The sequence below is a fragment of the Canis lupus genome, chromosome 7 (genome assembly GCF_048164855.1).
Source record: "Canis lupus baileyi chromosome 7, mCanLup2.hap1, whole genome shotgun sequence".
Taxonomy (NCBI): Eukaryota; Metazoa; Chordata; class Mammalia; order Carnivora; family Canidae; genus Canis; species Canis lupus.
Window position 1 is genome coordinate 66,418,745 of NC_132844.1, and position 21,519 is coordinate 66,440,263.

Consider the following 21,519-nt stretch of genomic DNA (forward strand, 5'->3'; position numbering starts at 1 on the left):
CCGAGAACAGTCGCCTAGAAACGGGCGCTGTCATAGCAGCCTCGGTGCAGCCGGAGCCAGCCGCGCTGCCAGGAGGAGCCGGGTCAGGGTGTTCAGACCTCCTGAGCACCCCTCCCCAGCCCGTCTCCACCTCGGGGAGGGGAGTGGCGGCTCGGGCCCCTCCTTGGAGCAGGGGAGGGCACTAATTGGATTGGAACACTCCAGAAACACACCAGCGGCTCCTCCCCGGGGTGGGGTGGGGAGGAGCGTGAGGGGGAGGCTTCAGACCGTCTTTGTGATGGGTCTCAGCCTCGCCTGCCCTGCGGCCTCGCCCGGCTGGGTCCCCACCAGCCTCTGCCCACCCAGCACCTTCGCAGCTCACCGCGGACAGCTGGGGAGGGCGCAGACAATGACCAGATAACCAGAAAAACCGTCAGCAGTGATAAGGAGGGGTACACGATGCTCTAGCCAGAAATGAAGATACAGGGTCTGGCCTGCTTTGGAGGGGTTGGGGGGACTGCAGGTTCCTGCCGCTGCCAGGCCTCTTCACCCCCACCCGGCCCCTCCTCTTGCCCCCTCTCACCCAGCCTGGGCAGCCTGGCCGTCCCTGCGCCCTGGGAGCGGGGACTTTTTCCTACCTTATTTGGCAGCAGGAGAGCTTGTCATTTAAGTGGGTGTATCTTACCTCTTAACAATTACACTACAGCATGAGCCTCGAAAAGGCAGGGCCCGTCCCATTCTGGGATGGCACACCTTGACCACCAAGAGCAAGACTGATTTTTAACAGATGGGCTTGAATGCCATGCTGGTGATCTTTATCACCTGGGGAGGCCTCTACTGTTGCCTTTGCAGCAACTGTTCTAGATTGGTCTTCAGAGACTACTTAAAACCTCAGGAAACCCAGGGTCTGGGGAGGGGAGGAGATTTCAGTGATAGCCTCAGGGACATTAGGCCGACAGTTGGGCTTACAGAGAAAGTGAGGGACTCCTCAGGTAGGCATTCCCTGGGGTCCAGATGCTCCTGCCAGGGGTGGAGCTCGGCCTCACAGGGATGGGAGGACAGCCTTGTCCCTGGGTGCTGGGCGAGGGAGTCTCCTTCATGAGTCACAAGAGGCCTTGGGAGCCATGTGGATTGTATAAACATAAAGTCTTCCTTCAATCTTGTTTAGTAAGGCAGCATGTAAATGTGTGACCTCTCCCCTTTCTCCTTTCCTTCCTCATGTGTGGAGTGCCTACGCTGTGCCAAGCACTGGGGATCCACAAAATGATAAAATTGATACCATTCTATATTTGTAAGGAGGAAAACAATGTGTAGTATAAGGGACATTTGCCATGCATTATGAGTACCAGTACTTTTTGATGAACTTTCCTGTGTTTGTGGGGTTTCCCTACATCATAAATCTCACTTCTCTGAAGGAAAGGCCAGAAATTTACTTTCCCAGACTCCTTTGCAACAAAGGTGTCGGCAGGTGACTTAGGCTCCACCGATCAGAAACATCCACGTGAGGTTTTGATTTGTAATAGAGCAACAGGAAGCAGTCATCCTAGGGAAGGGGGTACAGGAAGAGGCATCTGGCCTTCAGAGCAACAGGAGGGGATGTTCAAAGGTCCAATTTCCACCATTGGTGAAGGGGGTGAGTTGAAGCAAGTTGTCAAATTCGTGTTGATAGCTACCGTGGTGGCTTGACTAGAAAAGTATCATCCAAAAAAAAAAAAAAAAAAAAAGAAAGAAAGAAAAGTATCATCCGTGAATTCTGAGTCTCTGTGTTTATCTTCCCTTCTGGATTCTGCGAGCCGCTGAATATTTTGTTTAAAGATTTTATTTATTTGAGAGAAAGAGCACATGAGCGTCTTGGGGGAGGGGCAGAAGGAGAGGGAGAAAAAGAAGACTCCCTATGCAGGGCTCAATCCCATGACCTGGAGATCATGACAGCCAAAATCAAGAGTCAGTTGTTCAACTGACTGAGCCACCCAGGCGCCCTTTGAATGCTTTTTAATAAATTCCTTTTCTGTTAGAGTGGATTCTATTGTTTGCAACTAAGAACCCCGATACAGATGGGTGGATGAATGAATAGGTGGATGGATGCGCAGGTTGTAGGGTGGGTGGATGCATAAAGGATGGATGAATGGGTGGGTGGAAGGGTGGATAAAGGGTGGGTGGGTAGACAGGGACCAAAATATAGAGTGATTTTTGAGGGATGGGACTGTAGGGTTTTTTTCTCTTAGGTTCTCTGTATTTTCTTTTCCTTCTCTTCCTCCTCCTTTCTTCTTCTATAAAAGCATGTTACTTGCATAATAATCAAGTTATCCGAGGGGCATCTGGATGGCTCAGTTGATTGAGGCTCAACTCTTTGATTTTGGTGTAGGATCCTGAGATCAAGCCTGTATCAGGCTCCACACTCAGCGGGGAGTCTGCTTGGGATTCTCTTTCCCTCTCCTCCAACACCCACTCATGTGCGCACTCTCGCTCTCTCTCAAATAAATAAATAAATAAATCTTTAAAAACAAAATAATAAAGGTATCAGAAACCAACATCTGGGGCACCTGGGTGGCTCAGTGGTTGAGCATCTGCCTTCGGTTCAGGTGGGGATCACGGGGTCCTGGGATGGAGTCCCACATCCGGCTCCCCACAGGAGCTTCTCCCTCTGCCTGTGTCTCTGCCTCTCTCTCTGTGTCTCTCATGAATAAATAAATAAAATCTTAAAAAAAAAAAAAGACAGCGAAAGAAAGAAATCAACATCTAGAAGAGCTCACAGCTCAAGGAAGGTAAAAGCCAGCCCCAAATAATTGGGGTTCTAAGCCAGTATGAGCTCTGGAGGGGCCCCGACTCTGGACTTAGATCCCACTGTCTCAACAAGCCTGCCCTGGCCACCCGCAAAATGTCTTCTTTCCTCCTCTGAACCCCACACCCAAGGCTTTACCCACCAATCAGGGGCACGTACTGGCTCATCTCGCTTTGTGACATTTTCCTATTGTTACCCAACGATCCTATTTTACCTTGAGCAAGAATGACACACACACTTGTGACTCATCTCATATTCTTCTCCCCTCTCCCATCTCTGGCCTCCAGCAGCTCTGACTGTCCCTTGACTGGCAAGCACCACACCACGATCTTGTTCTACAGCTATGTTTCACACGTCCTGTCCCATTGCCCAGCAGAGATTGTCAGTTCCACAAAGGCTGGGTTTAAACTTAGGTGATTTTTGTAAACTCCATTCCCCATGGCTTTGTGGGAAGGATTTTAAGATATGCCTATAGAAGATGAGGATTATACAGTTTCTTTTCATCTCGACTTTCCATAGTTAACTTATTTTTTTTCTTTTTTAAGATTTTATTTATTCATGAGAGACACAGAGAGAGAGAGAGAGGCAGACACACAGGCAGAGGGAAAAGCAGGCTCCCTGCAGGGAGCCCAGTGTGGGACTCGATCCCAGGACCTCAGGATCACTTCCTGAGCTGAAGGCAGACGCTTAACCGCTGAGCCACCCAGGCGTTCCTAGACTTATTATTTTTAAGTAAGCTCTATGCCCAACGTGAGGCTTGAACTCATGACGCCAAGATCAAGAGGCGCATGCTCTACAGACTGAACCAGCCAGGTGCCCCATTCCATAGTAAAATTAGAAGCTTTTGCAGGCAGGGCCCTTTTCATCCTTCCTTCCTTCCACACTAATGTCTATGATATGCCAGGTAGTTACAGTTTAATATCAAGAAACAGATATAAATAGGCAAATAAGTGGAGAAAAAAAAAGTGACAGAAGAGCTTGGATAGCCGAGTGTGCAGGGGAGAGGAGCGTGATTGGTTGGGAGTGGAGAAGGGTTTTTCATAGGCATAATAATCAAGCATTTATTCTAGGACAGCTCTGTTCTCAGTATTTAACATATGCTCATGGGCTTAATCCTCAAAATAGCAACATGGCAAGTACTGTTGTTCCTTCCATTTTACAGGTGAGGAAACTAAAGCCCTGGGACGTTTAATGTCATATAGGGCGGCTGCAGAACTAGGATGTGCAGTGTGGCCTCTGGGCTCTAACATCAGTGAGCTTCACTGCTGCACTGTACTGCATGGAACAGATTCTGGAAGGGTGAGTAAGTGAACACCAAGCATGGAGGCCTTCTACACAGTCCGGGGGATGGAGGACTGCCCGTTCATTCAGCTCAGATGTGGGTGCACAGGGGAATGGTATGGTGTGAGGCAGGGGTTGGGGGTGGTCACTCAATAATAGGAGAGAACCCACTACCCAGGCTTGGATGTTAGTTCTCTTTGTTTCTTGAAAGGTGATTTCATTGCAAGTTCAAACCTCTTGCATTATCTCCTCTCTAGACCACTCTCTCCACTTCTGGCCTGCTTCTTACCCCAACTGCTGTAATGGCTCTTGGGCATCTAGAATCAACCTTTTCCTCAAAAAAACAAAACATGAAACATGAAAACAAAACAAAACAAAACAAAACAAAACAAAACAGAAACAAACCCACATACACCCTCATACCCCGTGCCCCGCCCCCCCATGACCTGTCGCCCTCACCAAGCCCTTTGGCTCCCAATAATCCCCCCCCCCCCGCGACTTTTGGCCAATCCCATTGAATTTTGGTACTTCCCCCTGTACCCCCCTCACTGTGCTCTGACCCAGAAGACAGACTTGGGAGATGTGTCCTCCTGTGAACTGCTCTGGCAGTGGGGTCTCAGCCAGTTGTCTGCCCAGGGGCTGCCGGGTTATTACACGAAGTCTCTGTGTCTATTTGTACTACAAATATTGTCTGCCGACTGTATAAGTAATGTCTGGGTATAACTGTGCTGCTGCCTTTCAGCTGTGCTGAATCCCTGGTCGTGTTTCCACTGTGAATTTCCCTGGTTGACTAAAACCCTAAATAACAGCCCCTTTCATTTGCAGGATTGCAACAATTTCCAAAGGAGAAGGGAAAGGAGTCCTCCTGCTGGAGCAGGTTGGAAGCCACTGAGCCAGGCTATCATCCCGGCTCAGCAGAGACCGAGTCATGAGACCTGAGGTCAGGTTCCAGCCCCTCCCCTGGCTGGTTGGGTGATCTTGGGGGGAGCCCCATGTGACTTAGAGAACTTCGGTTTCCTTATCCCGGAGTGGAGATCATGAAAATTATTTGACAGGATTGTCAAGGAGATTAAATGAGATAGATCAAGGGTTTTGAAAACTGTGAAGTGTGGCACAAATGGAGGGATTGTTGTGGGGGCATCTAAGAAGCTTACACATATTGTCAGCTTCTCCAGGGCAGGGACAGTCCCCTCAGTGACTCCTGTTGTCCCCATCACCTCTTGCCCTCAATGCAGGTCCTTGAGATGACCTCATATAAACACCACCAAGGGACTAGCACAGTGGCCCAGCGCACAGAAGGGGCTTAATACATGGTAGGTGGTATGCATGCATGTGCTTCTGGTTCAGATCCTCTCTCTGCCCTTTGCTGGGTTAGGGAGTGTGACCGTGGGCAAGGTCAGCACTGACAGGCCCTCGTGTCCTCGTCTACCACATGGCTGATGGGACAGCAGCTAGTTGGTGAGGCGGCCACAAGACTCAAGGAGCTTTCTGTGTGACAGAGCCAGCCCCAAACCAAGCACTCCATGGGCAGCAACTGTGGGTTTACTATTATTTACTGAGCGATGCTTTCAGAGTGGTGTGAGAAGGTCACCAGGCTGGGAAGGAGGAAATCTAGCTCCTGGTTTTGGTTCAGAGTCAGCAAAGGACTTGAGAGACAGTGAGACACTCGGGTGCAGCCTCTCAGGGTCAGCACAGAGGAGGTAGCCGTATATACGCTGGCCCGCATCTCCCCCAGGTGTAGGCTAGCTCCCCAGAGCAAACTCACTCGGGAAAGGGGCACATATTGAACCTGTGGATAAATATCACGGTTGTCCAACATGCAAATGTTCCTGTTTGCATCCTTTCCCACCAGAGCGAGAAAGTCTGTCTCCCTATGCCCCAACCCATCGACATTTTTTAAGTTTCAATTTTATGAATTTTTTGACTAGGTCATATTTGCAGATGGCACAAAATTTTAAAAGGTGCAAAGCGGCAGGGCCCTTGGCTGGCTCAGTCTGTAGCACATGTGACTCTTGATCTCGAGGTTGTAAGTTTGAGCCCCACATTGGGTATAGAGATTACTTAAAAATAAAAAATAAAAAAAAGAAAAGGTGCAAAGGGGCATACAGTGAGAAGCAGCCTCCTCATCCCCATTCCAGCCATCCAAGTATCTTTCTCAGAAACACAAACTTTGATCTCAGCGTATCTGACAAGTGGAAAATGATATCAGGCTAAATAAATCTAACTATTTAAAGAAAATTGTATGGAGGTGCCCGGGTGGCTGTTGTTTAAGCATCTGCCTTTGGCTTAGGTCATGATCCCAGGGGCCTGGGTTCAAGTCCTGAGTAGGGCTCCCTGCTCAACCGAGAGCCTGTTTGTCCCTCTGCCTCCTGCTCCCCCTGCTTGTGCTCTCTGTCTCTGTCAGATAAATAAATTCTTTAAAAAAGAGGAAAATTTCATGTTTAAAGTTTTTTAAAAGATTTATTTATTTATTTTAGAGAGAGAGAATGAGATCGTGGAGGGGGAGAGGGAGGGGAGAAGGAGAGAAGCAGACTCCCCGATGAGCACAGAGCCCCATATAGGGCTGGATTCCACCACCCCTGAGATCAGAACCTGAGCTGAAATCAAGAGTTGGACACTTAACCTATTGAGCTGCCCAGGTGCCCCTGTTTAAAATTTTTCAAAAAATTATTTTATTTTTATTTATTTTTTAAAAAGTTTTATTTATTTATTCATGAGAGAAATGGAGAGAGAGAGAGAGGCAGAGACACAGGCAGAGGGAGAAGCAGGCTCTATGCAGGGAGCCTGACGTGGGACTCGATCCTGGTACTCCAGGATCCCGCCCTGGGCTGAAGGCAGGGCTAAACCGCTGAGCCACCTCGGCTGCCCCCCACAAATTATTTTATAGCTTAAGGTTTGTACCTCTTAATCACCTTCATCTGTTCTGCCCACCCCCCATCACTCCTCCCCTCTGGCAACCACAGGTTTGTTCTCACTATTATTTTTATGTGAAAACACACCAGGATAAATTTTAGAGTAGAATGTGTCTGAATGAACTCTAAGATGAAACCAGAAACTTCAACGAAATTTTATGTTCAGGGGTGGGGCGGGATGGAGACCTGCTCCTGGCTCTGCCTCCTACCTTCTAATGGGGGGGAAACTCTGAGTTAGCCTATAATGTGCAAACTTTTTTTTTTTTTAAGATTTTATTCATTTATTCATGAGAGACACAGAGAGAGAGAGAGAGGCAGAGACACAGGCAGAGGGAGAAGCAGGCTCCATGCAGGCCCGATGCAGGAATTGATCCCAGGACCCCGGGGTCAGGACCTGAGCTGAAGGCAGCCACTCAACTGCTGAGTCACCCACGTGTCTCCTCTAACATGCAACCTTGACAATGCCCCTGCTCCTCTGGGCTATCTGGGTCCTCCTCTCCCCCCGTCACCTGTGTACCTTCCCTTGCGCCTCTTCCCTTCCATAACTTGGCCACCACCTTGTTGCCTGACCTTCAGTAAGTCACGTACACTGTGGGCTGAGGTTTCCCTCACTTGTGAAAAAGAGGGCTTGGACCGGGCCCATTCCAGGTGAAACATTCCAGGACTAATCAACTAATTCACATTAGAGTGTAGATGACTGATAAAGCTTAATGTATTACCTCTCCCGTGGGTGGGAGTATTTTAAGAGATGCAATTTCTCATCCCCAAAGAATGAAGGTGCGTGGTGCAATTACAGGCATGGTCACAGGTGGGTGGGGATGATGGGGGGGTGGGGAGGAGGTGCCTTTCCTGGCTTTTCTCCAGGGGTCACTGAGGGGTGGGGGTGCTGCTCCAGCCAGGGGTGGTATCAGCCCTGAGGGGGATGTGCCTGTTGGGTCTCCCTCCAGAGCTTACACCATACTGATTTCTCTCCGGCAGTGGGCAGGAGCAGGGTTTTGTCATACAGAAAAATCCCTCATCAGGGAAATCCACGTGTGTGGCCTAGGAAACTACCCTGTCGCCCTGGGCACAGGGTGCGGTGGGGCATTTGGGAGCTTGACTTCCAGGTTCACGGGTCAGTTCTCAGCCTGGGCAAGTGAGGAGACCTCTGTTGGAGGGCCATCAGCTCTCTGCCAGAGCAGGTGGTCCTGCCACACCTGGATTCAGGACATCTGCTTTTTGCCCAGGGAGAATGGCTTTGCCAAATACTGTCTGGTTTCATTTTCTGTAGGAGGTTTGGTTTGGCTTCTGAATTTTCAGGGTGGGCACGAGAGGGGGGTGGCCTGCAGCTGCCATTAGCCCTTCAGAAGTAAGAAAGGCATGTGATTTTTTTTTTAAGATTTTTATCTATTTATTTATTCATGAGAGACAGAGAGAGAGAGAGAGAGAGAGAAAGAGAGAGGCAGAGACACAGGCAGAGGGAGAAGCAGGCTCCATGCAGGGAGCCTGATGCGGGTCTCGATCCTGGGTCTCCAGGATCAGGCCCTGGGCCAAAGGCAGATGCTCAACCACTGAGCCACCCGGGCTGCCCAGGGCATATAATTCTTGATCTCGGGGTTGAATTCAAGCCCCACATTGGAGGTAGAGAAGAAAGGAAGGAAGAAGGGAGGGAGGGAGGAAGGAAGGAAGGGGAAAGGCATTTATTTCTCTGGCTGGTGAAGTTTAGGGTGAGTGGCCTTGTACAGGACGTAGTGCTATAACCCAGTTCATCTTCCCTTTCAGCTCCCTCTGATGTACCATGGGGTCTCACCTGATGTCTGGGCCTCCCTTCAGTGGAGGCAGTGGGGGGTCAGTCTGTGTTCCAGGCAAAGGAGTGGTTAGGCAGGAACAGAACCCTAGGGCAGGGGTCAGCAGTCCCTACTCTGTTGGCAGTGCTAACCGGCTCAGACCAGCCCGAGGATGGACCGTCTCACTCTCCACCAGAATTGCCACCATCCAACCCTTCTTCTCTCTGGAGCAGGGCAGCTTCTCAAGACCTGTCAGTGCTTAACCCATGAACCTCACCATGGAGTGCACGGAGCCCTGGACCCTCCTTTCTCAGAGCATGGTGTGAGACTAGCTGCATCAACTTCACCTGGGAGCTACTTAGAAATGCAGAATCTCGGGCCCACTGTAGGCCACTGAATCAGAATCTGGATTTTTCCAAGATACCAAGTTGATTACATTAATGTCTGAGAAAACTTGGTCTGGATGATGCATGCCTTGGGGAGGTTGGAGGAAAGGAATTGAAGCTCCCTAAGGGGGCCTCCTGAGAGGGAGACTCATCCACAAGCCTGGTTCGATGGAAGGAAGTGAACACAGAGGAAAAGGCTGAGGAAGGCACTCCAGGAAAACATGCTGAAATAGGCAGGTGCCTTTAATGTTTTTAGTTTAATTTTAATTTTATTTTTCATAGGCAATTCACTCACATGGTTAAAATTCCAAGGATGCAGAAGGATATGTCAGACAGCTTCTTTCCCACACCTGTCTCCCAGCCGTTTCCTCTCTCAAAAGCAACGTGTGTTACTAGGCGAGAGGTATAAGATATTATGCAAATAAAACTCTGTGTGTGTGTTCTTAACTTACCAACCCCTTTTTAAAAATTCAAATGGTAGTTTGCCATACATAGTGTCTAGACCTTGCCTTTTTCTTTTTTTTTTTAAGATTTATTTTTAAGATTTTATTTATTTATTTGAGAGAGAGAGAGAGAGAGAGAGAGAGCAGGAGCCAGGTGAGGAGCAGAGGGAGAAGCAGGCTCCCGGCTGAGCAAGGAGCCCGACATGGGGCTCTATCCCAGGATCATGACCTGAGCTGAAGGCAGATGCTCAGCCGACTGAGCCACCCAGGCATCCCTATTTTTATTTGAGAGATAGAGAGAGAGAGAGATTACAGGTGTGCACAGTGGGAAGGGGGAGAGGGAGAGAGTGTGTTAAGTAGATACCCTGCTGAGCATGGAGCCTGATGTAGGGCTCTATCTTATGACCCTGAGATTAGGACCTGAGCCCAAATCAAGGTCGGAAGCTTAACCACCTGAACTACCTAGGCACTTCTAGACCTTGCTTTCTTCACTTCATAGATCTTGGACATTGTATATCTATCTATCTATCTATCTATCTATCTATCTATCTATCTATCTATTATATATCACATGCAAAGAATGCCCCAGGTTGTATTCCAGCTGAATGTTATTCCACTTGAAGAAGACACCTTAACTTATATTGCTAGGCCCCCACTGATGGACTTCATCATATGTATGTATGGAGGTGTGTGTATGTATGTATTTTTTATGCAGCTTAATCGTAGACTCGTAGAATCTGGAAGGTCCACATTCCCACCCTGCTTAGGAATTCTTTTAGAGTATCCTACTGCACTTCGATGACATAGGTCAATGTCACCTCCTCTGGGAAGTGCCACCTCCCTCTCCTTCCCATAGCTTTGCTAGAGCTCTAATTACCTGTTAGTATTTAGGCAAAGGCAGGATAACAACTGCTTTTGTATACTCTTGAACCATCTCATCATAGCGCATAGTAGGTGCGCAACCAAGGTGAACAGAATTGAATTGACCATCCCTGAGAGGAAAATCCTCCAAATCCGGCTGCCAGATCCCTCTAGTGACAGAGATCTCACTGCCTCAAATGCCCATTCTGCCTTTGCGAGGCTGTATCAAAAGTCCTGGATGAAGCAAAATCTGTTTGCCAATGACTTTTATTCCCAGGTTCTAGTGCATCTTCTCAAACAACATGGAAGTTGAATGCCTTTATCAGGTATTTAAGATACCCATCTTTCTCCAAACCAAATACTCCCAATTTTCTATGGGTCCTGGTTCCACAGCTTTTCCCTTCTAGCTTTTTCTTTCATGCACCTTTTGGTTTGTAATATCACTTTTTTTTTAAAAAAAGATTTTGTTTATTCATAAGAGACAGAGAGGCAGAGACAGAAGCAGACTCCTTGCGGGGAGCCCAATGCGGGAGTTCATCGCGGGACTCCAGGACCACTCCCTGGGCCGAAGGCAGATGCTTAAACAATGAGCCACCCAGGTGTCCCCCTTTTTTTTTTTCTTAAAGATTTATTTATGGGGTGCCTGAGTGGCTCAGTCAGTTAAGTGGCTGCCTTTGGCTCAGGTCATGATCCCAGAGTCCCGGGATTGAGCCCTGTGTTGGGCTCCCTGCTCAGTGGGGAGTCTACTTCTCCCTCTCCCCTTGTGCTCTCTCTCTCGCTTTTGTTCTTCCAAGTAAATAAATAAAATATTATTTGAGAGAAAGAGAGAGAGCAAGAGAGGGAAAGAGCAAAGGGAGAGGGAGAGCGAATCCTCAAGCAGACTCCCTGCAGAGCTTGGAGACAGATGCGGGACTTAATCCCACGACTCTGAGATCACAACCTGAGCCGGAATCAAGAGTCAGACGCTAACCTGACTGAGCCACCCAGGCCCCTCTTTTTCAACTTTAAAAAAAAAATATTTTATTTATTTATTTGAGAGAGAGAGAACAAGTAGGAAGGGCAGAGAGAGAATCTCAAGCAGACTCCATGCTGAGCAGGGAGCTGGAGCTTGTCTCAGGGCTCGTTCCCAGGACCCTGAGATCATCACCTGATCTGAAAACTAGAAGTCAGATGCTTACCTGATTGCACCACCCAGGTGCCCCGAGAAGCTAATTTTATAGATACATCACTATTTCTTGTCACCACATTTTAAAATCTTTGTTCTGTGTATGCCAAACCTCTTATCTTATAATATGCTCTCTATATTTGTATTTTTTTTCTTAAATTTTCATTTATTTATGATAGTCACAGAGGGGGGCCGGGCAGAGGGAGAAGCAGGCTCCATGCACCGGGAGCCCGACGTGGGATTCGATCCCGGGTCTCCAGGATCGCGCCCTGGGCCAAAGGCAGGTGCCAAACCGCTGCGCCACCCAGGGATCCCTGCTCTCTGTATTTGATTAGAAGACTTCCACACTTTTATTGGAATTTTTTATTTTTACTTTTTTGGATTTTTTTAAAGATTTTATTTATTTATTCATGAGAGACACACACACACACACACACACAGAGGCAGAGACACAGGCAGAGGGAGAAGCAGGCTCCATGCGGGGAGCCTGATGTGGGACTTGATCCCAGGTCTCCAGGATCATGCCCTGAGCCGAAAGGAGGCGCTCAACCACTGAGCCACCCAGGCATCCCTTTTTGGGATTTTTTAAAAAAAGATTTTATTTATTTGAGCGAGAGAGAGAAAGAGATGGGATGCCTGGGTGGCTCAGTAGTTGAGCATCTGCCTCCAATTCAGGTCATGATTCTGGCTTCCCAGGATCGAGTCCCATGTCGGGCTCCCTGCGTGGAGCCTGCTTCTCCCTCTGCCTGTGTCTCTGTCTCTCTCTGTGTCTCTCATGAATAAATAAAATAAAATCTTTAAAAAGAGAGGGAGAGAGAGAGAGAGCATGCAGAGGGAGGGGCAGAGGGAGAGAGAAAAACAGACTCCCTGATGCGAAGGGAACAGGATACAGGACTCGATGCCAGGACCCCGTGATCATGACATGGGTGGAAGGCAGACAGACACTCAACCGACTGAGCTAGTCAGGTGCCCCTGGAATTTTAAAAAAGTTTTATTTATTTAAGTAATCTCTACACCGAACTTGGGGCTCAAACTCACGACCCTGAGATCAAGAGTCATACACTCTTCTGACTGAGCCAGCCAAGCACCCTGGAATTTCTAATATAAATGCTGAAATGAGCCAAGTCAAAATCAACCCCATGGCACACCACCACTGAGTTTCCTCTACATTGATCTGCATTCCTTGGGTTGAAAGCAATGAGGTTAGCCCTCCATTTTTTTTTTTTTAAGATTTTATTTATTTATTCATGATAGACACAGAGAGAGAGGCAGAGACACAGGCAGAGGGAGAAGCAGGCTCCATGCAGGGAGTCTGACGTGGGACTCGATCCTGGGACTCCAGGATCACGCCCTGGGCCAAAGGCAGGTGCTTAAACCTCAGGGCCACCCAGGCTGCCCAGCCCTCCATTTTTTAGTGTGACAGCTAATATGCTGGCTAATGTAGAAACTGTCAGAGGAGTGAAGGTTGAGAGTAAAAGTAGAGCACCAGCTGTGGAAAATAGAATGGCAATTCCTCAAAAATTAGACATAGAATTACCATATGATCCAACAATCCCACTCCTGAGTATGTATCCAATAAATTGAAAGCAGGGAATCAAACAGAATTGCACACCCATGCTCATAGTGACATTTTCACAATAGCCAAAAGGTGGGAGCAGCCCAAGTGTCTATTGATGGATGAATGGATAATGAAAATGTGGTCTATATATACGATGAAATATTATTCATCATTAAAAATGAAGTTCTGACACTTGCTACAACATGGACGAGCCCTGAAGACATTATGTTGAATGACATAAGCCTGACACAAAAGGACAAATATTATACAATTCCACCTGTATGAGGTATGTGGAGTAGACAAATGGATGGGTGGTGGTGATGGTTGCACAGCACTGTGAGTGTACTTTATGCCACAGAACCATATACTTGAAAATGGTTAAAATGGTCAAATTTGTGTTGTGTGTATTTTACCACAAGTAACAAACAAATGGAGCAGCAGGCTGTTGAGTGGTGGGAAAGGCCTGGCCCATAGGCCAGATGGACAGCTGAGTCAGGATGAGCTGGAGAGTAGGTTGGCCCTGTCAGAACCAAGAGGAGATGGAAGAGGAGACTCAGCCTGCCCTGGTGAGCCTTAAAATCCAGGCTGAGAAGCTAGGATTTGAGATCCTCACTGAGTCACTCCTTGGGGTTTAGCCCTTGTCTCTTTGGAATGAACAATTTCCTGGGAGTGGGGTAGCTCAGGAGCTTGATAGCTAGCTTATTATGTTAGTGAGGATAGGTTTGCTAGTTGGCCATTAGTCGTGGGCTTATGGTCAGAATGAGGACAGGTGGCACAGCACACTGCCTGGCAAAGTCTGGAGGAGGAAGGTTAGAAAGACCCCTCATTGTCCCAGGAGCCTCATAACTCTGGACTCATGATTTCTCCATTCACTGTCTACATGCCTGTAAGTGTTCTATGCCTCAGTTTCCTCATCTATAAACTGGGGATAATAGTGACCTTGTATAACGGGGATAAAATAAAAAATGTACATGCTAAGTGTTTGTCACTTTTCTATTCCACTCTCCCTGCCAAGGCGGAAGCCTGACCTACTAGGATGCTGTTTCAGGTGAAGTAGGCAGAGCAAAGCCCAGGGTAGGTGAAATTTCTTTTCTTTCTTTCTTTCTTTCTTTCTTTCTTTCTTTCTTTCTTTCTTTCTTTCTTCTTTCTTTCTTTCTTTCTTTCTTTTTTAAATCTGAGGAAAACTACAGATTTTTTTTTGTTAAGATTTTATTTATTTATTAGAGACACACAGAGAGACAGGGAGACAGGCAGAGGGAGAAGCAGGCTCCATGCAGGGCTCCTGATGCGGGACTCCATCCCGGGTTTCCAGGATCACGCCCCGTGCTGAAGGCGGCGCTAAACCGCTGAGCCACCTGGGCTGCCCTGAAATTTCTTTAAATAAAAAGGGGGTGGAGGTGCCTGGCTGGCTCAGTCAGTAAAGCATGCAACTCTTGCTCTTGGCATTGTGAGTTCAAGCCCTACCTTGGGCTTAGAGCTAAGAAAGAAAGAGGAAGGGAGGGAGGGAGGGAGGGAGGGAGGGAAAAAGGAAGAGAGGAAGGAAGGAAGGAGGGAAGGAAGGAAGGAAGGAAGGAAGGAAGGAAGGAAGGAAGGAAGGAAGGAAGGAAGGGAGGGAGGGAGCGGGACACTACAGGGGAGAGGAGGAGGGCAAGGGAGGGGAAGAGGGGAGGTGGGGAGAGGGGAGGACAGGGGAGAGGAGAGGAGGCATGTGGGTGGCTCAGTCAATTAAGCATCTGCTTTCAGCTCGGGTCATGATCCCAGGGTCCTTGGATCCAGTCCCACGTTGGGCTCCCTGCTCAGCAGGGAGTCTGCTTCTCCCTCTGCCCCTCCCACTGCTCGTGCTCTCTCTCTCTCTCTCTCCCTGTCAAATAAATAAAATCTTAAAAAAAAAGAAGGAAGGAAGAGAAAGATGACGTGGGAGGGAGGTAGACAAGGCCAGCAGAACCATAACCTCCTGTGTAGGTGTTGGAGGAGAGGGAGAGCAGAGGGGCTGGAGACGTTCAGTCCCTCTGTTGATATATTTTCCCCTTTGTACTCCCTTAGGAGGTTTTCAGAGAACACCTATTGTGTTACTTTCCAAGCTGCATTAGAATCCTGAGCTGAATGCTGTCATAGACTTTGAGGTGACCCAATACATCTGGATTCCATTTGCAAAATGTCAATCTCATTTAGGGGCTCAACAAATACTCCCAGTGATTATTCTGGAAGAAGACAGACCCAGCAGCTGGGTATCTCTGAGAAGTAGACAGAACACTTTCCTGAGATACCAGGATGCTAGGCTAGGTTATAGGAGTGTCAGGCTCCCAAGCTGTCTCTCTCCAGAGAGCTGCACTGTCCACTACAGTAGCCACGAATCACATATAATATTTACATTTTAAATTTTTATTTATTTATTTAATCTAAAAAATTTTTTTTTATTACAAGAGACAGCTGGGTGGGGAGCAGCAGAGGAAGAGGGAGAGAGAGAGAGAATCTTAAGTCTTAAGCAGACTCTTAAGTCTGAGCACTGAACATGGAGCCCCATGGGGGGCTCAATCTTATGACCTAAGACCATGACCTGAGTAAAACCAAGAGTCGGTTGCTTAACTGACCTGTGCACCCAGGTGCCCCTAAAAAAATTCTTTTTAGGCACCTGAGTGGTTCAGTTGTTTAAGTGGCCAACTCTTGGGTTCAGCTCAGATCATGATCTCAGGTTGTGGGATTGAGACCCAAGTTGGGTTCCTTGCTGGGCATGGAGTCTGCTTAAGATTCTCTTTCTCTTCCTCTGCCCCTCTCCCCGCTTGTGTTCTCTCTCTCTCTCTTCCTGAAATAAATAAATTTTTAAAAAGATTTTATTTATTTATTAGAGAGAGAGAGAGAGAGAGACAGGCAGAGGGAGAAGCAGGCTGAAACAATTTTTTAAAAAAATTCAGTTCCTGGGCAGCCCAGGTGGCTCAGCGGTTTAGTGCTGCCTTCAGCCCAGGGCCTGATCCTGGAGACCAGGAATCGAGTCCCATGTCAGGCTCCCTGTGTGGAGCCTGCTTCTCTCTCTGCCTGTGTCTCTGCCTCTCTCTCTCTCTCTCTCTCTCTCTGTGTGTGTCTCTCATGAATAAATAAATAAAATCTTTAAAAAAAAATTCAGTTCCTAAGTTGTATTTAGCCACACATTGAGTGCTGTTTCAATAGCCACATGTAGCTGGTGGCTATCAAATTGGACAACGGAGATACAGAATATATCTGTCAGCAGACTCTTCTATTGGACAGCGGTGCTCCAGGAAGATGAGGGGAAAGCCCAAGTAGGTCAGTTTGTTTATACCCTGACTCGTTCCTGAAAGGATCAGAGGCTGCTGAGGACAGCCCTAGGCCATCAGACTGAGGCCAACAGACCAGTGCCCTCTGGACAGAGATGGGAGGGTTGGCGTATGGGCTGAACTCTGTCCTGAGTGGAGCTTGAGCTGCAGCCTCCTGGGGCCCAGATAGGAAGTGGGAGGGAAGGTGGAGGTGGGCATGCAGTGGGAGTGAGTGTCAAAGGTCAAGGCCGTGAGCACTCAGATATTGAGCAATGAGCCAGCTACGGGAAAGGAGCTACAGGAAAGAAGCTCATTCCTCTCAGCAATACATGCTTATCAGACCTGTTTAATCAAGGAGTCCCCTGTGCCCTTCTGTTCTTAAATACAAATTCCAAATTCCAGCTAATCAGATGCAATTAAAGGATATTGTTGGTTGGGTGCGAGTTCTGACTTGCCGCACTGTGGGTAGGATGCCAGGCCTGGATCTGTGCTCACATCCCCCCCCCCCCCCGCCGCCCCCCCACTCCACCCCCCACCCCCACCCCCTACCCCACCCCCAGTGTTTGAGCAGCTATGCTGGAGGGAGCAGGGCTGGGAGATGTCCTCCCAGTGGGTGATGTAAGTGGAGAGGATCTCACCCAAGCGAGCCAGGCCCTGAGTGCTTGCCTGTGGTACTTTAAAAAAAAAAATTTTTTTTTTAAAGATTTTATTTATTTACTCATGAGAGACACAGTCAGAGGGAGAAGCAGGCTCCATGCAGGGAGCCTGATGTGGGACTCAATCCCAGGACTCCAGGATCATACCCTGGGTTGAAGGCGGCGCTTCAGCTAAACCGCTGAGCCACCTGGGCTGCCCCAAAAGATTTTATTTACTTATTCATGAGAGCCACAGAGAGGGAGGCAAAGACAAAGGCAAAGGGAGAAGCAGGCTTCTTGCAGGGGGCCCAATGCGGAACTCCATCCCTGGACCTGGGATCAGGCCCTGAGCCTAAGGCAGACGCTTTAACTGCTGAGCTACCCAGGCGTTCGCCTGCAGTACTTTGAAAGCCAAGACACGCTCTGGGGATGAGTTCTTTTTGAGAGGACATCAGAGTTTTTTTTTAAACTGTTTACTAAATTTGACTTTTGTGTTAAATTCGTTTCTTGGGATTAAAGACAAGCCAAACATAAATTAAGATATTTTGGGGCTCCTGGATGGCTCACTCAGTTGAGCGTCTGCCTTTGGCTCAGGTCATGGTCCCGGGGTCCTGGGATCAAGCCCTGCATCGGGCTCCCTGCTCAGCAGGGAGTCTACTTCTCCCTCTCCCACTCCCCCTCCTTGTACTCTCTTTCTCTCTCAAATAAATAAAATATGTAAAAAAAAAAAATGACTTGAAGTTTTGCTAGGAATTCAAAAACATCATAGGATGGGGTGTTGTGCCAAGGGTAGCAGTTTATTGCTTAATTTGAGATAATCCCATCATCTTTATTTTTACTTTTATTTTGAGGTATAATAGTACAGTAGAGTGCAATAAACTTTACTGTTTAATGTACAGCTTGGTGAGGGTTTTTTTTTAAGATTTTATTTATTTATTCATGAGAGACACATAGAGAGAGTCAGAGACACAGGCAGAGGGAGAAGCAGGCTCCCTGTGGGAAGCCCAATGCAGGACTCGATCTCAGGACCCTGGGATCACGACCTGAGCCTAAGGCAGACTCTCAACCACTGAGCCACTCAGGTGCCCTAGCTTGGTGAATTTTTACATATGCATATACCTGTGTAATCCCCGCCCAGATCAGGGTACAGAACATTTCCAGCATGCTTGAAGGTTCCCTCATGCTCCCGCCTGGTCCATTTTCCTCCCCAGAGATAATTGCTGTTCTGATGTCTACCACTGTCAGTTTGCTTTGCCTGTTCTTGAACTTTATATAAATGGGATCATACCCTATCTGTGCTCTGTGACTGGCTCCTTTTACTCGTAAGCCCATGAAGTGTTTCAGGGAAAGCTTTGTAAAACCAGACCCATAATCCTTTACCTGAAACATTTGGAGTCAGAAAGGTTTCAGGATTCAGAATCTGTCATAGTTTATGGAATCCTGGGTGACTCAGCAGTTGAGCGTCTGCCTTCGGTCCAGGGCGGGATCCTGGGGTCCCAGGATCGAGTCCCGCATGGGGCTCCCTATATGGAGCTTGCTTCTCCCTCTGCCTTTGTCTCTGCCTCTCTCTCTCTCTGTGTGTCTCTCATGAATAAATAAAACCTTAAAAAAAAAAAAAAAGAATCTGTCATAGTTTAGAAAGGGGCCACCGTGGGTTCGCTTACCCTGTGTGCTGTGAAATAGCCCTGGCAGGGTGTGGGGCGGCACCTGGTAAGCACAGAAACAGTGCTGAGCAAAGTCCACGAATGTTCACACACTAAGTGGTGAGAATCAAGGCTGCTGTAAATAGCCTCACATTAATTGAGGTTCATTTTGCTGCCAAATGAGTTCATGTCAGGTCAGGCTTTGTAGTAAAATGCCTTATGACAAAAATGGCTTTATCATACACCTTTCAGCGGTTTGGGGATTTTGAAACAGAGAGTCAGGGATAGCGGACCTGGTAGTTCACGACAAGCCATCAGCCCGTGGGAGGCAAACTTACTGGGTAGCATGAGGTTCTAGTCCTGGTAGAGGGTTTCAGAAAGCAGCCACCTCCACTGGAAAGAGTCCAACCTCGGTCTGCCAGGACCGGCTCTCTCAGCCAGGCCTCTGAGGCAATCCACGCATGAGCTGCTGACACTGGAGGGAGAATCTTTGCCATGTGCCTGGGCCTTTGGGTATCTTCCTGGGATACTCATCTTTGCTTAGATTTTCAAAAGAAATCTGCTATTCACGTAAGGTTAATTGCCGGTTGGAGAGTGCCCTTGAGGATCCCAGCCGAGCTTGGAGCCTCTCAGCTTCGACCCTGGATTTCCAAGGGACAAGAGTCTGATGACAGATTCTCCGCGACTGTCAGGGCAGGGAGGGCAGGGACAAACAGGGCAGAGGTTTAGGTGTGGAGGACAAGCAGGAAGGGGGAAAGTTGCAGTTAAGATTAGGATGATGGGGGGCAGCCCGGGTGGTTCAGTGGTTTAGCGCCGCCCCAGCCCAGGGTGATCCTGGAGATCGGGGACCGAGTCCCATGACAGGCTCCCTGCATTGAGCCTGCTTCTCCCTCTGCCTGTCTCTGCCTCTCTCTCTCTCTATCTCTCATGAATAAATAAAGAAAATCTTAAAAGAAAAAAAAAGATTAGGATGATGGTGGGGGGATTGGGCGTGGACAGGAAGACAATACACACAGACCCCTGTGCCGGGTTGAGCCCAGGACAGACTCTCCTAGGGGCTGGGGATTATGTCTTCCCTTCAGGAGCCTGTGCAGGGCACCTATTTTATTTTGTGCCTAGTGCCAGGGACACAAAGATGCATAAGACCTGTTCCACACTGTGGGGCCTGTGGGGGGCCATAGCCATCCTCTCTGATGAGCTCCCCGTTCACGTCTGCCCCCTTCCTCCTCTCCACCAAAGAAACACACACCAGGAGTGACCTCACCTTGCTGGCCGCAGGCTCCAGTCCTTTCAGAGTCTATCCCCCACCTCCCATCAAAACACCCAAGTCCTGTGTCCCATGTCAATAAAGCCCGATGTAAAGGAAGGAAGGCCTTCTTTGCTGACAGCAGCTTGCTGGTGTGAAGGTGATGTGTTGATCGGAGGCGTGGAGTGGGGTCGCTGGGGCCTGGTTCTGCTCCACCACATAGCTATGTGACCTGGTCGCCTGCCCAGAGTCTTAGTCTCCTCATCTGTGGAATAAACTTACAGAGTAGTAGACTTCTCCCTACCTCACAGAGTGTTGTGAGGACCAAGTGAAATAATAGGGAGGAAGATGTCAATGGCAACGCTTGCACACATCTGGACTGTGCTTCCATCATGCCTACTGTATGCCTACTGTATGCCCAAACAAGGAGCCTGCATCCAACACTGTAAGTAACCACTTCATTCCACCTGTTAGGCACCCAGGGATGCACCAGGGCTACATAGCCCTATGGGTGACCCAGTAAAAGGTTCTCTGCACCCCAAATATGGCTTTACTCTGTGGTTGCAACAGTTCTTTGGAAAATAGTAGTTGCTGACAGATGTTTGTTACAGTGTTACTTATAATAGTCCAATAAAAGTTATTTTTCACTGTAATCTCCAAGGCCCAGTGAGTGCTCAAGAAATACATAAGTTAAAGACTTGCAGACCCCACTCCTCACGTTCTCCAATGCTCCCTTTTGTGGTAGAGGGGTAAACCCCTTTGCTGTCCTGAACGAGCTGGGTAAGGATTTGGAACAAGAGCCACAGGGACCCTGGAACCTGAGAGTTAAAAATGATCTCTTACGTGGGCAACAGTCCTATTTCTTGGAATGTTCCCGTGTGATGAAGGGGGAGCACGAGGATGGCCACTGCAGAATTATTTGGAATAGCATAAATTGAAAACAACCTTAAAGCCCACCCACTGAGGGATGCTGTGGACACATGCAATTGGCTTCCATGCAGCCAGATGAAGAATGTTACAGAACAGCATTTCCTACATGATGTTCCACAGACCCAAGCCTCAAGAGGATCCCTGAAGGGATTTCATAGTGAAATCTTCTTAGGAAATGCCAGTCTCCTCTCGATGATTCAGAATGCACATTACTAAATTAAAGACTGAGAAATCTTCCAGGAAGGAAGCCCATTTAAGTTGGCGTAAGTCAGTATAGCCCAAACAGGTGGGGAAGGAGTCTCCTATTAACAGCAAAATGGTTCTGGGGTTCTGCGGGACGAGTTTGGGAAACGCTGGGATAGTAGCCTCGCCTGCAAAGAGCTGAGTGAAAAATACAGGTTCTGAGAGTCTCCTGCGGCATGATTGAGACTAACAAACCTAGGTACCTATTAGTATTTGAAAAAAGTCCAGCAGGACGCTCCTCAGAACTTTAATGGTAGTTGGAGTGGTGGAAGACAGGTGATTTTTATCTTTTTGTTGTTGCTGTTGTTTTCATCTTTTAGCTTATTTGGGGTTTACAAACTGCCTTTCATTACTGTGCATAACTTTCATAATTAGAAAAGAGAGAGAGAGAGAGAGAGAGAGAAAAGAAAAAAAGAAAAA

General features: G+C 48.1%; 1 long non-coding RNA gene across 9 annotated transcripts in view; it reads left to right on the forward strand.

The window, feature by feature from the left end:
- Positions 1-9,596, forward strand: part of LOC140637109 (uncharacterized) — a 33,806-nt gene extending 24,210 nt beyond the window's left edge. For 2 of the 9 annotated variants that reach the window (XR_012034340.1, XR_012034336.1), the window contains 4 exons: positions 3,924-4,060; positions 4,868-4,982; positions 5,278-5,355; positions 8,716-9,382. This is a non-coding gene — a long non-coding RNA (uncharacterized lncRNA). The other 7 variants (XR_012034339.1, XR_012034344.1, XR_012034342.1 and 4 more) reach the window with 7 other exon arrangements.
- The last annotated feature ends 11,923 nt before the right edge of the window (positions 9,597-21,519 follow it).